The 13,135-nt window shown below is 41.0% G+C and overlaps 1 protein-coding gene across 6 annotated transcripts in view; it reads left to right on the plus strand.

The window, feature by feature from the left end:
• Positions 1–228: 228 nt before the first annotated feature.
• Positions 229–13,135, plus strand: part of LIFR (LIF receptor subunit alpha) — a 134,577-nt gene continuing 121,670 nt past the window's right edge. For 3 of the 6 annotated variants that reach the window (XR_009153551.1, XR_009153552.1, XM_058170031.1), the window contains exon 1: positions 514–906. The gene's annotated coding sequence lies outside the window, so the exon portion shown is untranslated. Of the gene's footprint in view, positions 351–512; positions 907–2,480; positions 3,283–13,135 lie in introns of those variants that run through there. The other 3 variants (XM_058170032.1, XM_058170033.1, XM_058170034.1) reach the window with 3 other exon arrangements.

The raw sequence follows: 13,135 nt of genomic DNA on the forward strand, positions 1-13,135 counted from the left end.
AGCAGGGCGGGCTGGACTAGAAGCCTTCCAAGGTCCCTTCAGCTCTGTTATTCTGTTACATCCCCGCCCCCAAACTGTAAAAGAAATCCGAATCAAAATTCTCAAGCGCCCCTTAGGCGAGGAGATAAGGGACCCTCTCTTTTGGAGGATGAAAAAGCTTTGGGGATCTCGCAGAGCATCCTTGAGGTTCGCGTTGAATAGAGGTGGAGCTTCCCCAGTTGGCGAGCTTGACAGGTCCCTGCCCGCTGCGCTGTCAGCCTCATCCAGACCAGGGATCAGCTGGAGAAAGAGGTCGGGAGCGATGCCCCGGCGGGGGACGAAAGCTGTCTCGGGAAGCCCCTTCGGAGCAGGTGAGGTACTCCTGGCGGGGTAAAAATCTGCGCGGGTAGCTTTGAGTTGGAAGAATCCAGCAGGCCAAAGGACCGGGCGGGCTCTTCTCCGGACGCTCCCGAGCCTTTCCACCGAGCGGCTTCTGTTGCCTGTCGGCTCGCGGCTCCTCCTCCCCGGGGCCGTAGTCAGAAGTCAACCCCTTTCCATAGGCTGCCGTCGTCGCGGCTCTTCTTGACTGCGCCTTTGCTCGCCAAGCTGCCAGGCCTCTCGCGGAGCGCCTCGCTGGAAGGCGATCCAGCAGTCGGGGGAGGGTGTGTGTGTGTGTGTGTGTGTGCAATTTCTCGGAGCCCGCCCGCGGGCACGGTGGAGTCCCACAGGCTAGCTGGCTTTTAGGAACAGGATTCCCGGTCCCTTGCACGCCTCCCGCCCCCCTCCGCTCCCCCCCTTCTTCCCAGGCTTCCTGTCGGGGCTACGTAATCCCGCCACCCGCAGCAAAGCCGAGGCCCGGCCCGCCTGGCATTGCGCTTCGTTATGGACAAGCACGGCGGGAGGATAAAGGAGAAGCGGCGTTATAAGGTGAGGGGTGTCTTGGTTTAAGAAGGGGGAAGAGGGGCCAGGAGATTTTGGGGTGGGGGAAACCCTGGGATCGCCTGTTTTGGTTGGTTTGTTGGTTTGTTTCTTTGCGCGTGGGGCAGCCCATTCGCGTGCAATAGATTCCACCGGTTCCTCTCCGGAGTGAAGCCAGAATAAATTAAACCGGAGTAAATTAAACTTGATGTGGAGGAAGCAGTTCGCTCCCAATCGGTCCCGTTGGAAACGTTCCTGCGATCCAGGATCCTATATACCGCTTCCAAGGGGAAACTCTGGGTGGGATAATTCCGTTGATTCGGAATCGGATCCCGTTCCCTGGGAAAGCTTTTGGAAGAAAGGGGGCCATCTAGACGGTCCCCCTCCTTCGTTGAGGCTTCGGGACCCCGGAGGTCAAACTTTGTCTTCGGTTCCCAGGGAGATTTCTCTCGCCAGCCACCTAGCGCCCTCCCCCCCCTCATCTGCGCCTCTTTTCTTAGAAGAGGAAAGGAACTCCCACGCCATCCCAAATATTGTCCCCCGCTCTCCCGGCCAGCTCAGGCCGATTCCCCCCCCCCCCGCCTAAATGTCACGCCGTCTGGGACCTCTCTAAGGCTCGGGAAAGGCTTACGGTTAGCGCAGATTCCTTTTTTTTTTGTATTGGTTTTTTTTTTAAAACAAGCATTTCCGCTGATTTCTGTGAATGTGGTGGATTCCGTAAACGCGCTTGGTCCCCCTTGGGAAATGAGATTCGAGCGGAGAAGGGAAAAGTTGGGGAAGAGGGGAGCGGGGGTGGGGGTTGGGAGTTGCGAATGAAATCGGCGCGTTTCGATACCGATTTTGCTTGCTTTCGAGGTAACCGCGGCGATGAATGCGGAGAGGAATTGTTTCTTTCTAGGCTGCGTTGCTTATGTAGGTTGAAGGTCTGTCTGTCTGTCTGTCTCTGTCTCTCTCTCTATCAATGTCTGTCTGTCTGTCTGTCTATATCTATCTATCTATCTATCTATCTATCTATCTATCTATCTATCTATCTATCTATCTATCTATCTATCTATCTATCTATCTATCTATCTATAATTCTATATCTATCCAGCCATCTATTCATCTCATCTCTCTCTCTCTCATCTCTCTCTCTATATATATATCTATATATCTATATAGCAATATCATTCTCTCTATAAAATCTATATCTATATCTATATCATCTCTCTCTCTCTCTTTGGGGGTCGTGGGGTGAGCGTGGGACTGCGTGACACTACAGAAAGTGGGAGGAAGGGAAGAGTGACTCAGATGACTAGTTTGTCCTTTCACTTGGGCTCCCCCTCCCCCCCCATTTTGAGGACTGACGTGATATTGGCAGGATTTGTAGTGAAAGTTATTTGTCTGTGTTCACTGACTATAGCAAAAGCTGGGGCACTGCATTCCCAGATAGTTTTAAAGTCTTTGTCTCTCTCTCTCTCTCTCCCACCCTCCCTCCTTCCCCCTCCCCCTCAGAAACATATATTTAGTTATTTTTAAAGGTGTTGAAAATTCTGGCGGATCACAGCATCAAAATAAATCCTTACTTTGCATGCACCTTGCTGGTGTGTATAAATATAAATAAAGATTTATAGGACAAGGCTGTTAACAGTCAGAATGACTAGAGTCGTGCTTTGAGCTAAGCCTTTCCCCATGATTTATTGAATAAATTACAACTAGCTAAATTCATGCATTTGGGATTGTAAACTGGTTTACAGAAGAAAACAGCTAGGTTCCTATAAGAGGCTAAATCCCAGGCACAATAGGCTACCTTTATTATTACATAGTAGAGGGCAGAATTTAAATGGATTGCACTCACAGTACACTCCTGTTTTCTGCATTTAAAAAAAAAATCCAGGCTTAATGAAAATAGCCACTGTTTGAAATTGGCTTCAAGATAAACTAATGGTTAACTTTTAGAATGGTCTTCTGGATCAATAATTCATCAAGCTGCAATAAGTGTAGAAGGTTCTCTTTGACATACATAAACTAGCCTGGGTGTCTTCTCATTTTCTTGATTTGCAACCTGATTTTGGATTATAAAATATATAACCAGAGCTGCAAAAGAACTCGATCCATTTTGGCCTTGGACAATCAACAATTTTAAGTAGCCCAACAGCAACTCTAATTAGAATGATAATGTGACACAGCTGGCAGTAATTTTTAAAAGCTTGCACTGAAGTTACACCATTCAGCGGCTGCTTGGAAGCAGGTGAAAAAAAAAGAGGAGTTGGTTACAACTGCCCAGAGAAGGAAGCTGTTTCAAAGTCTTCCTTGTTCCTAAAGAACAGAAGACCCTCAGAGCCTGAATTGAAAGAGGAACTTGGAAAGCTGAACCATATTTGCAGGAACATTTATACTGAAAAGGTAATTCCCACAAAACTTTAATTTCAGACCTGGTAAAACACGGAGCAGTTAATCTCCGTCCTGTAACACATATGGATACCTTCCTTGGTATTTGTTACTGGTAGGTTGTTTGCTCCACTCAACTCTTAGATTGCTTTAATTTTTTAAAAAAATTTAAAAAAAAATGAAAAGCTGGGTAATTCAAGAACTGACTTTAATTTCTAGCAATGCCCCTGGGCTCTGTTGGGATGCTTAGAAAATAGATTTGGTAGAGGGGGGAAACATACTAAAATAAGAACCAGTAGCATTTATTGGAAGCTCCTTAAAGTAACCAGGAGCTTTTTTGGTGGGGGGGCATGTGTGGCTTTGTGGCACAATCCTGGGAAAACCTGGATTAAAGGAAAGGTATTCCTGACAACATCAATGCCTATATACATTGTAAAACTTTTTAAAAAAATTGAATCTATTTTTTTACTTGATCCTAATTAAGCTTTGTAACTTGGGGCACTAAGGAACATCCTAGAAGGCTTAAGATTGAATATTTTGTGGCTGGCCATGTTTAGCCAACTATTTTGTGAGAATGCCTGCAACATTCGTAAATTTATGGTGGATTGAACATTCGGCTTTGCCTTTAGGAAAATGTGGATTGGCACTGTGACCTTTTTAAACCATAGTGTATGCTACATAAAACCTTGAATATATTTTTTCTAAATTACCAAAAAAAACATTTCCTAATTTTTTTTTAAAAAACAAACAAACTTTGTTCTCAGAAAATAAGCAGTTGCCTAGAATTGATTGATGGATACGGTATCCTACTCTCCCAAATGAATGTTTGAAATTAAATATCTCATAGCCACGCTATAGAGGTGGAAAGGATTTATGTAGTCCTTCTATAATCATCTGAAGACATTTTAATTAAAATGTTGACGATTTTATATGACTTTCTTGTTTGCTTGCTAGAGAGATTCGGGGTTCTGATTCTTTAATGAGCTGTTTAATCAGATTTCCATATGCAGAGCAGTGGATTATGTTAGATAAGATTATTGGTAAATCTTATCTGAATCCTATTCAAAATGATTCTTTTCAATATTCTGGAATAAATTAAGATAATAGTTACAGTTTTTCTTTAATTAAAAATGAAAAGCTCAAGCACTGACTAATTTCTAGCAATATCCCTGGCCCTGTTGGGAAGCTTAGAAAATAGATTTGGTAGGGGGAAAAACATACTAAAATAAGAACCAGTAGCATTTATTGGAAGCTCCTTAAAGTAGCTGCAGCTTTTTTTGGGGGGGGAGGGCATGTTTGGCAAACTAAAAATATGCCACCTTGGGAAGATTTTTCCCCCCAAAAAACACTATTGATTCCCCCCTTTTTTTGTTCAGAATGATGCTTTCTATAACTTCATCTGCATTGATATACTTTTAACTGTCTATCTTCTCACTTCTGTCTCCGAATACAACACTGAAAATACCAACACCGTCGTAATTTTTTAATTTTTTTAATTTGCATTTATATCCCGCCCTTCTCCGAAGACTCAGGGCGGCTTACACTATGTTAGCAATAGTCTTCATCCTATTTGTATATTTATATACAAAGTCAACTTATTGTTGATTATCTTCTCAGCAAAGACAAATGCAGTAGAGATGTTAATACAATTTGTTGGAATGATCTTAAATGTAAATTGTCTCAATGTTAAACTTGACTCTTAATATAATTTTTCCTTAGTATATGGAAATGATTAACACTTTCCTTTTTAAGGCACATTTGTACCAATCTTCTAACAATTATAAAATATAGCAGAAAAGTGGAATGGATTCAGATCTAAAACATTAAGAGGCACTGGTGAGGGATGGACAAAGCAGAAAATTAAAGGGCATGGTAAAAATCTATTCCTCATGCTGCATCCTTTCCTTTAATCGTGTCTGGTGTCCTCATTACCCTAAAGTTCCAATAATATTGGCTGATGTTCCTTATTGATTTTTCAGGAGAAAAATATCTGTTTGGACCCTTTGTTTAAACATTCTGGGACTTTTAAACATACATTTCCTCAGCTTTGTTTTGATTTTTAATTGTACAGGAAATTCTGTATTCTCTTGCACGTTTAATGGCTGCTTGCAGATTTGCTAAGATATCCATATGTCCCTTAGCAGTTCCGCCATATGTAGCAAACTATTTTGGGCAAGCCAATCATCTATTTAGTTCATTATTTTTCATATTAACTGGTAGAGTCTTAAGTAGACGATTAAACCTGAGAGCTTTTGCAGAGCATGTGCCACTGCTTAGTCATCGTCTAGGTATAAATCTTAAGAACACTTATTTGGTGAATTACACAGCATTGATCATACAAGACTACTTTTATATGCCTGACAATTTATAAAAGCATACAGTATAGACCAAAATGCCAATTGTTTTAAGGAATAGCTCTTGTTTTTGTTTTTAAATCATTTTCCCTTTTAGGCTATTGATTTCTATAATGTGTATCACGCTGGCATTTTTAATATTCTCTTGCACTCTCTAAAATTGGAATGTACTGGATAGATTGACATTGAAAATTAAACAGAAAGAGGCTGTAGAATATTATCAGATGTGGAATTTATTTTACCAATGGTTGGGAAAAAAGGGGTGGAGATTAAGAATGTATTTTGTATTATTAAGCAAATTAAATACCCAGACAGCACGATGTTTATTAAGCACTAAGAAATGTATTTAATAGAAAATTAATATATATATAAAAAGAATTGGAATGTACTGGAAGGTTAATTAGTCCGGCAGCTTCATTTCTTCTTATGGCCTCTATGCACACCATTGTCAAGCTGCTGCTAACCATTGTTTTTGTACAAAACTACTCTGTGTTCTTTTTGCAGAGAAATACACAACAAAATATTTTTTTTATGAATTCCACATTCTCTTTCCTTCCAGCGACCTTTCCGTGAACCTTTTAACTCTCTCACTAATTTGTACAGTGCAAATAATACTTTTAGTGCTAAGGAGATAAAGTGTATTGAACTTACAATTTATACCGGCTGCAGAATGGCCTGGTGTTGTTGTGTTTTTTGGGGGGCGGGGCGGGGTGTCATTTGTTTTTCCCTCTAATAAGGCCTAACCCTAGTGATTTGCTCCAACTGGATTTTAAATTGCAGGTTTCCTGTTGCATCTATCCTGGTGTTCTTTGGAATGTGTTGGGTTTCATCTGGGAATAAATGGCCAGCACATCTGGAGCGTGGTAGCGTAGTTTGGGAAATGCTGCATTTGGTTCTCTGCCTAATGAAACTTGATCCACATTGAAACGGGCAACCTTGACAGCTCTGTGATTCAGGCACCTTTGTCAGTTAATATTAACATTTGTTCTTTCCACTGAAGACAAAACAATGCAATTTAAACAGAAACTGTAACAATGACTTGGTCAAAGGATTCGGTTCAGCAATGGGCAATCACGAAGAGTTTCAGAAGTTCTGTGAGAGTTTGGAGGTTGGAAGGAAGGCGTTCAAATGGGAAAAGGGAGATAAATGTTACACCCAGTTGCAATTGGACACAGTCTTTTCTTCCTTCAGACCTGCCTATCATCCTGTAATGCAGCGGTTCTCAACCTGTGGGTCGGGACCCCATTGGGGGGTCGAATGACAATTTGCCAGGGGTCGACTAAGACCATCGGAAATATGGGAAGTATACTTGCGAGTTGAAGAATCGCGCTCCAATGGTTGACTCCACAAGCCAGCTGCAGGCTCTTCAGATCGCTAGCCGAATTCAGCTTCAGGCGCGATGAATTAAAAAAGAGAGAAATCTTTGCTCTGATGTCTCACTCTCAAGCCAGCTGCAATTACTCCCAATCGCTAGCCTAATCTGGCTTCAGGCGGGATAAACTTAATAGGGGAGGAGTCTCCGCTTTAATGCCTCCGTCCTCAAGGCAATCGCAAGCAGTTCAGATCGCTGGCCAATACGGCTTCAGGTGCGATAAATTCAAAACGAAAATAATTTTATGGTTGGGGTCACCACATCGTGGGGAATTGTATTAAAGGGGTCGCCACATTGTGGGGAATTGTATTAAAGGGGTCACAGCACTATAAAGGTTGAGAACCACTGCTGTAATGGTATATGGGGGATTGACCTTAGAGAGCCACAGACGGGACAATCAGCATGTAAAAATATCCTAGTCCACAGAAACAGAAGGGCAGCACATGGGAAGCGTTTAAGAAAAGGGCCTCTCCAGTTTCTGGAGAATAAAAGAAGAGGGGAGAAATAAATACAGGTAGTCTTCAACTTAACAGTTCATTTAGTGACTATGCAAAGTTACAATGGCACTGGAAAAAAAGTGTGTTATGGCCCTATTTCACACTTACAGCCATTGCAGCATCGTCAAAGTCAGTGATCAAAATTCAGACCCTTGGCTACTGACTCCTATTTATGCTTGTCGCAGTACCCCGGGGTCATGTGATCACCTTTTGCAACCTTCCCATGAGCAAAGTCAATGGGGAAGCCCGACTCACTTAACAGCCGTGCAGTATTTCACTTAACAACAACGGCAAAAAGGTTGTAAAATGGGGAGGGGGAAATGCGCTGAAAAAATGTTTCACTTATCAACAGAAATTGTGGGCTCGGTTATGGTCGTAACGCAAGGACTACCTGCACTTCGTCTTGCAAGATTCTGTTAATGTAATCTCATAACAGTATGGATCTTGGAGATCTTCTAGCCCAACCCCCTGCTGAAGCAGGGCACCCTGTGCCATTGCTTTACTTCTATGTTATGTATCATAACTTGTTTCCAAGGTTCTTATCTATTCCAATGTGACTATGCGGCTTCACAAAGCACTGTGGTATAAAAGTTCTGTTTACAGGCTACCATCTGTTTCTCCCCCCCCCCCACCATCCACAAGGCATATAAATATGGTTAGAGCTTCTTGTTTGAACTCTGCTGAAGGGCTAACACATCCCTTGAAAAAATGGTCATCCATAAAAGTCGCAAAATATTTGCCCATTTGCATTTTTCGTGGAGTTCAAATATTGCAAAAAAAAAAAGAAAAGAAAAGAAAGAAAGAAAAGAAAAGCTATAAATATATTTTTACAGAGAAACTTTTTACAGAGATATTATTAAACTCTGCAGTTTCCTTGCTAAGATTTCAGAAGAAGTTTGCCGCTGCATCCTTCCCAAAATTGAAAGAAAAAGAAGGGATTGACCTAAGGTTTCTTTGTGCCCAAGGTAGGATTAGAACTCATGGTCTCCCATTTAATAGCCTGGTTCCTTAACCCTGTATATCACAGTAACTTTCAAATGTGAAATACTTGTCTTAAAAAAGTCTTCACTATGTACCTAAACTACCAGAGCACTTGATTTTTGTAGTGGCTTAATGTGATTACTCTTACTCTTAAGGTGTTTGCATTACTCTAATGTGTTTCTGTCTCTCTTTTTTTTTTTACACACATACATCATAAATTAAACATGAGTTTAAATTGCACAAGGGGCCGGAATAAGTGTGAACGGCTAAGGTTTTGTTTCAGAGTACTCTGTGAACCCATCTAATGGGACCAAGTTTTGAGTTTATAGATTTGAGAAATGGCTTCAGGACCAAAGTCTTTAGCATCATTGTTGATCTTGCTTGGGATTGTGGCAGTAGTGAGATTCAATTTTTTTAATTATTGGTTCTGTGGGTGTGGCTTGGTGGGCGTGGCAGGGGAAGGATACTGTAAAATCTCCATTCCCTCCCCACTCCAGGGGAAGGTTACTGCAAAATCCCCAATCTTCTGGGACTCGGGAGGCAGAGAATAGATGGGGGCGGGGCCAGTCAGAGGTTGCATTTACCGGTTCTCCAAACTACCAAAATTTCCACTACTGGTTCTCCAGAACTGGTCAGAACCTGCTGAAACCCACCTCTGGATTGTGGGACAGAAGCAATTTATCATTGCAAGATGGAAGAATTGAGAATAGACCATTTTGAGAATAAGCTTGGACACACATTTTATTTTTATTTTATTTAAGGGGTGTGCATAAGAGCACAAACGTGCCTACCGTTCCTGTCCTATGGTTCTTTTCATATATATATATATATATATATATATGAATATATATAAGTATATATATATACTTATAGTTCCTTGTTTCTCCCCATATATATGTTTATATATTATATAATCTTTTTGTGTGATGCTTGTGTATATTGTTATGACAAAATTAAATAAATAAAATAAATAAAAGAATGAGCATGGACACATGCTTAAGTTAATTTTAAATACTGGTAGAGTAGAATGCCATATTTTAGCTCTTGGTAATAGCCAGTGGTGAATTTCCTGCTGGAGGTAGTGAAAAAGACCAATATACTGGATTGAAAATGAATCTGGTTTAAATGACATGCTAATCCATCATTTTATTAACCCATCATTTGGAAATAAACTGCAAAGAATTGGGCTAAGCTAGGCAAAACCAACCATATAGTGCTCATGGGAACCAAACTGCTGGCGTTAGAAAACCATGGTTTTGAGCAAACAACCACAAAATGCTTGTTTGCTCTATCTCTCCCTTAGCTACTGTCTAGTGGTTTTCTGTATTTGTTTTTCAGACCAGATCTGGTAGCCTTACTTTTAGTGCAATCACATCCTACAAATTGGAGTGTAAAGCAACGTTTCTCAACCTTAGCTTTAAGATGTGGCTATATGTTAGCTGGAGAATTTTGGGAATTGAAGTCTACCCTTCTTACAGTTGCTAAGGATGAGAAGCTCCAGTGTAAAGTACATTCAGGAGAAGCGTATTCCAAAGTAAATATTAGAACTGCAGCCTGTTCAAAAGAAGTCACCTATCTAATTCTCTACTTTCTCAAAGTTCTTTAATTCTCAAAGTTTGCCTCTTATTGGGGTTACTATTACCGGAAAGTACAATTTATTTTACTAGAATCACTCTCCTAATTCTCTTTAGCATGGAGCTACAGCCCTATTGTATAACATATTTTTTTTCCCTAGCAGACAGAAAGTTGGCTGCTGTTGATAGTTGAATTATAAATAACTTAGGGAATGGGGGAGAGGAGAAAACACTGATATCCAAATTAAGATATAGTAGTGCGTTTTAAGAAAAAGAAAGCATTGACCACTATGGAACAAGCATGCATATTTTCTAACCACACGTGATTTATTTTAAACATTTTACCACAAAAGCCACTTATACTGTATCTTGCCTATCTTTTTGTTTATGTGAATAACCGTAGGGAAGGGCAATTTTGCCAATCTGAGGATTGTGGGTAAAACTTTAGTTGTAGGATAGGGGGAACATGATAATGAGTACTTTTGTCTTGAGGAGCCTGGGAATTTTTCCTTTCAAAGCCAGTGCTGTGGTATTTTGGGAGTATTTTGTAGAGGAGTGGCATAATAATGCAGTGATGTGAATACTGAATGCAGTGCGTTCCCCTGGAAGGGTGCTTTATCTTCCTCTGTTGCCAAGTTTGCAATAATGACAAAAGTCAGTGGGAAGCAGCACGTAGGTGATTATTCATCTCGTTTAAAAATAGCTCAACTTATTAACAGGGGCCTCCATTTTAATAGAAGTAGCACTTCAGTATTCATAAATTCCTCCTATCACTTCCTTGTTAAACACCGAATAATAGATTTGCAATAAGGTAGGCATATAATTGTCTATTAATGTACAATGTATACATCGTGAAGATGACTATCTACAGATGGATCCAGATTTGGAATCCTTTCATATCCTTATTTGATAGTAAGATATTCTCAGCTGAATGGCACTTGCCACTAGGTAAGGATCCTGGCAAGTCTAACTTACGAAATCTAATGTAGCATCTGCAGCCATAAATTTTAGCAGGATGGAAGTAGAGCTGTCTTGGCCCCAAGGCAAACATTTAGAAGAGGTCACCCAGTCCAACATCATTTAAAGAGCTAGGTGTGAGAGAGCAGGCCTGTTCTAGCGTCTGGAGCTTCTCGTTTGGATTATTGCAATGCTCTCTACATGGGGCTGCCCTTGAAGTGCACCCGGAGACTGCAGCTAGTCCAGAATGCAGCTGCGCGGGTAATTATGGGAGCCACTCGTTGCTCCCATGTAACACCATTACTGCGCAGTCTGCACTGGCTTCCTGTGGTCTTTCGGGTGCGCTTTAAGATCTTGGTTACTACCTTTAAAGCACTCCATGGCTTAGGGCCCGGGTACTTACGGGACCGCCTGCTGTTACCTTATGCCTCCCACCGACCCGTACGCTCACCCAGAGAGGGTCTTCTCAGGGTGCCGTCCGCCAAACAATGTCTTTGTTGGAGCTCCTACGCTTTGGAATGAACTTCCCCCTGGTTTACGCCAAGTGCCTGATCTTCGGACTTTTCGCCGTGAGCTGAAAACGCATTTATTTATTCAAGCGGGACTGGGTTAAAAGTTTTATTAAATTTTAATTGGGGTTATTATTTTAGGGTTTTAAATTTTTAAATTTCGGCCATCTTTGTAATATGATCGGTTTTAAGTTTCTGTTTTAATGTTTATATTGTGGGTTTTTTATTATCTGGCTGTACACTGCCCTGAGTCCTTTGGGAGAAGGGCGGTATAAAAATCTAATAAAAATAAATAAATAAAAAATAAAATTAGGCACATGTGCTATTCTGAGGGATGAGTGGCACCTGCACAGGGACTCAGGGTTGTTGGGGTTTTTTTTGGGGGGGGGGGGAACAGTGTTGGCAGGTTGCTACCGGATTTTGGTTGCAGGAATCTGAACCACCATTAGATGTAGCAGAGTTAGAATTTTCTGCATGACTTTGTTGGCATCAGAATGCACTGCTGATTAGAAAGGGTAGACCAAGGGTCTGCAACCTTTAACACTCAAAAAGCCATTTGGACCCGCTTCCCACAGGAAAGAAAACACCAGGAGCCACAAAACCCTTCCCATGCCTGACTATTTTTTGAGCGGCCACAAAACTAGCATATGTAGTTGAATTAAGCATTCTGTTTTCTTCTGAAACTTTTCTTTTCTTGGACTTATCTATGGTTGGCCTACCGGAAGTTGAAAAGCTCAATAAATCGTGTGCCGGCAGGTGTCGCACATTGGTGGTTATGACGCATATTTTGAGTGACAGGGAGCCGCAGCAGAGAGTGAAAGAGCCACATGCAGCTCCAGAGCTGCAGGTTGCTGACCTGTGGGGTAGACTATGGAAAGAAGGAAAGGAAAGTTTGTTGTAATTTTAGAGAGGGTAAGATATCAACTGTAACCGCTGTTAAGATCAGAAATTGCGGTTTATAACCCCTCTTTAACTATCCCATCTTTCTGTATTTCTTTCTTTGCATTTTTCCTGCTCCTATTTTTTTGTTACTTTGCTTTTGATTTTAAAATGTGACGTGTTTTATTTTCCAAAAGTTCCTTTAATCAATTTTTTAGACAAAACATGCACTGCTGCTTATATGCTCATTCACAGCCCAGTTCTACCAGCTGCCTAGGCGATTTAGATTTAGATTCCTCTCCGAGTGCACACTGGCCCACAACCAAGTTTGTTTTAATGACTGAAGGCCCAGCTGGGCCTCTCTTTGTCTGCAAACCCCAGGGTAGCCACCATTCCTCCTTGGTTACATTTCTGACACTGGATTTGGAATAAATATATGCACACATCTAATACACACACACTTGCATTTTATTTTGTGTTTTTTATATTCATTGGTTGATTTTATGTTATAATTCTTTGGCTATAATTTTTAATAAGACTAAATCTTAGACATTTTGAAGTTTCTTTCTTACTCCCTAAAATAAGAGACTATGTTTTCCAAAAATTTAGATTAGGCAATTGAGTTTTGAAAAGTTTGTTCACTTACACCGTCACAAGTGGCAATTTACACCTTTTATTGGGCTTACCTGCTTTTTTTGTCAGCTTTTTAAAATAACACTAAACCCGGATATATGTGGAAGATTTG

The sequence above is a fragment of the Ahaetulla prasina genome, chromosome 2 (assembly GCF_028640845.1).
Source record: "Ahaetulla prasina isolate Xishuangbanna chromosome 2, ASM2864084v1, whole genome shotgun sequence".
Lineage (NCBI taxonomy): Eukaryota > Metazoa > Chordata > Lepidosauria > Squamata > Colubridae > Ahaetulla > Ahaetulla prasina.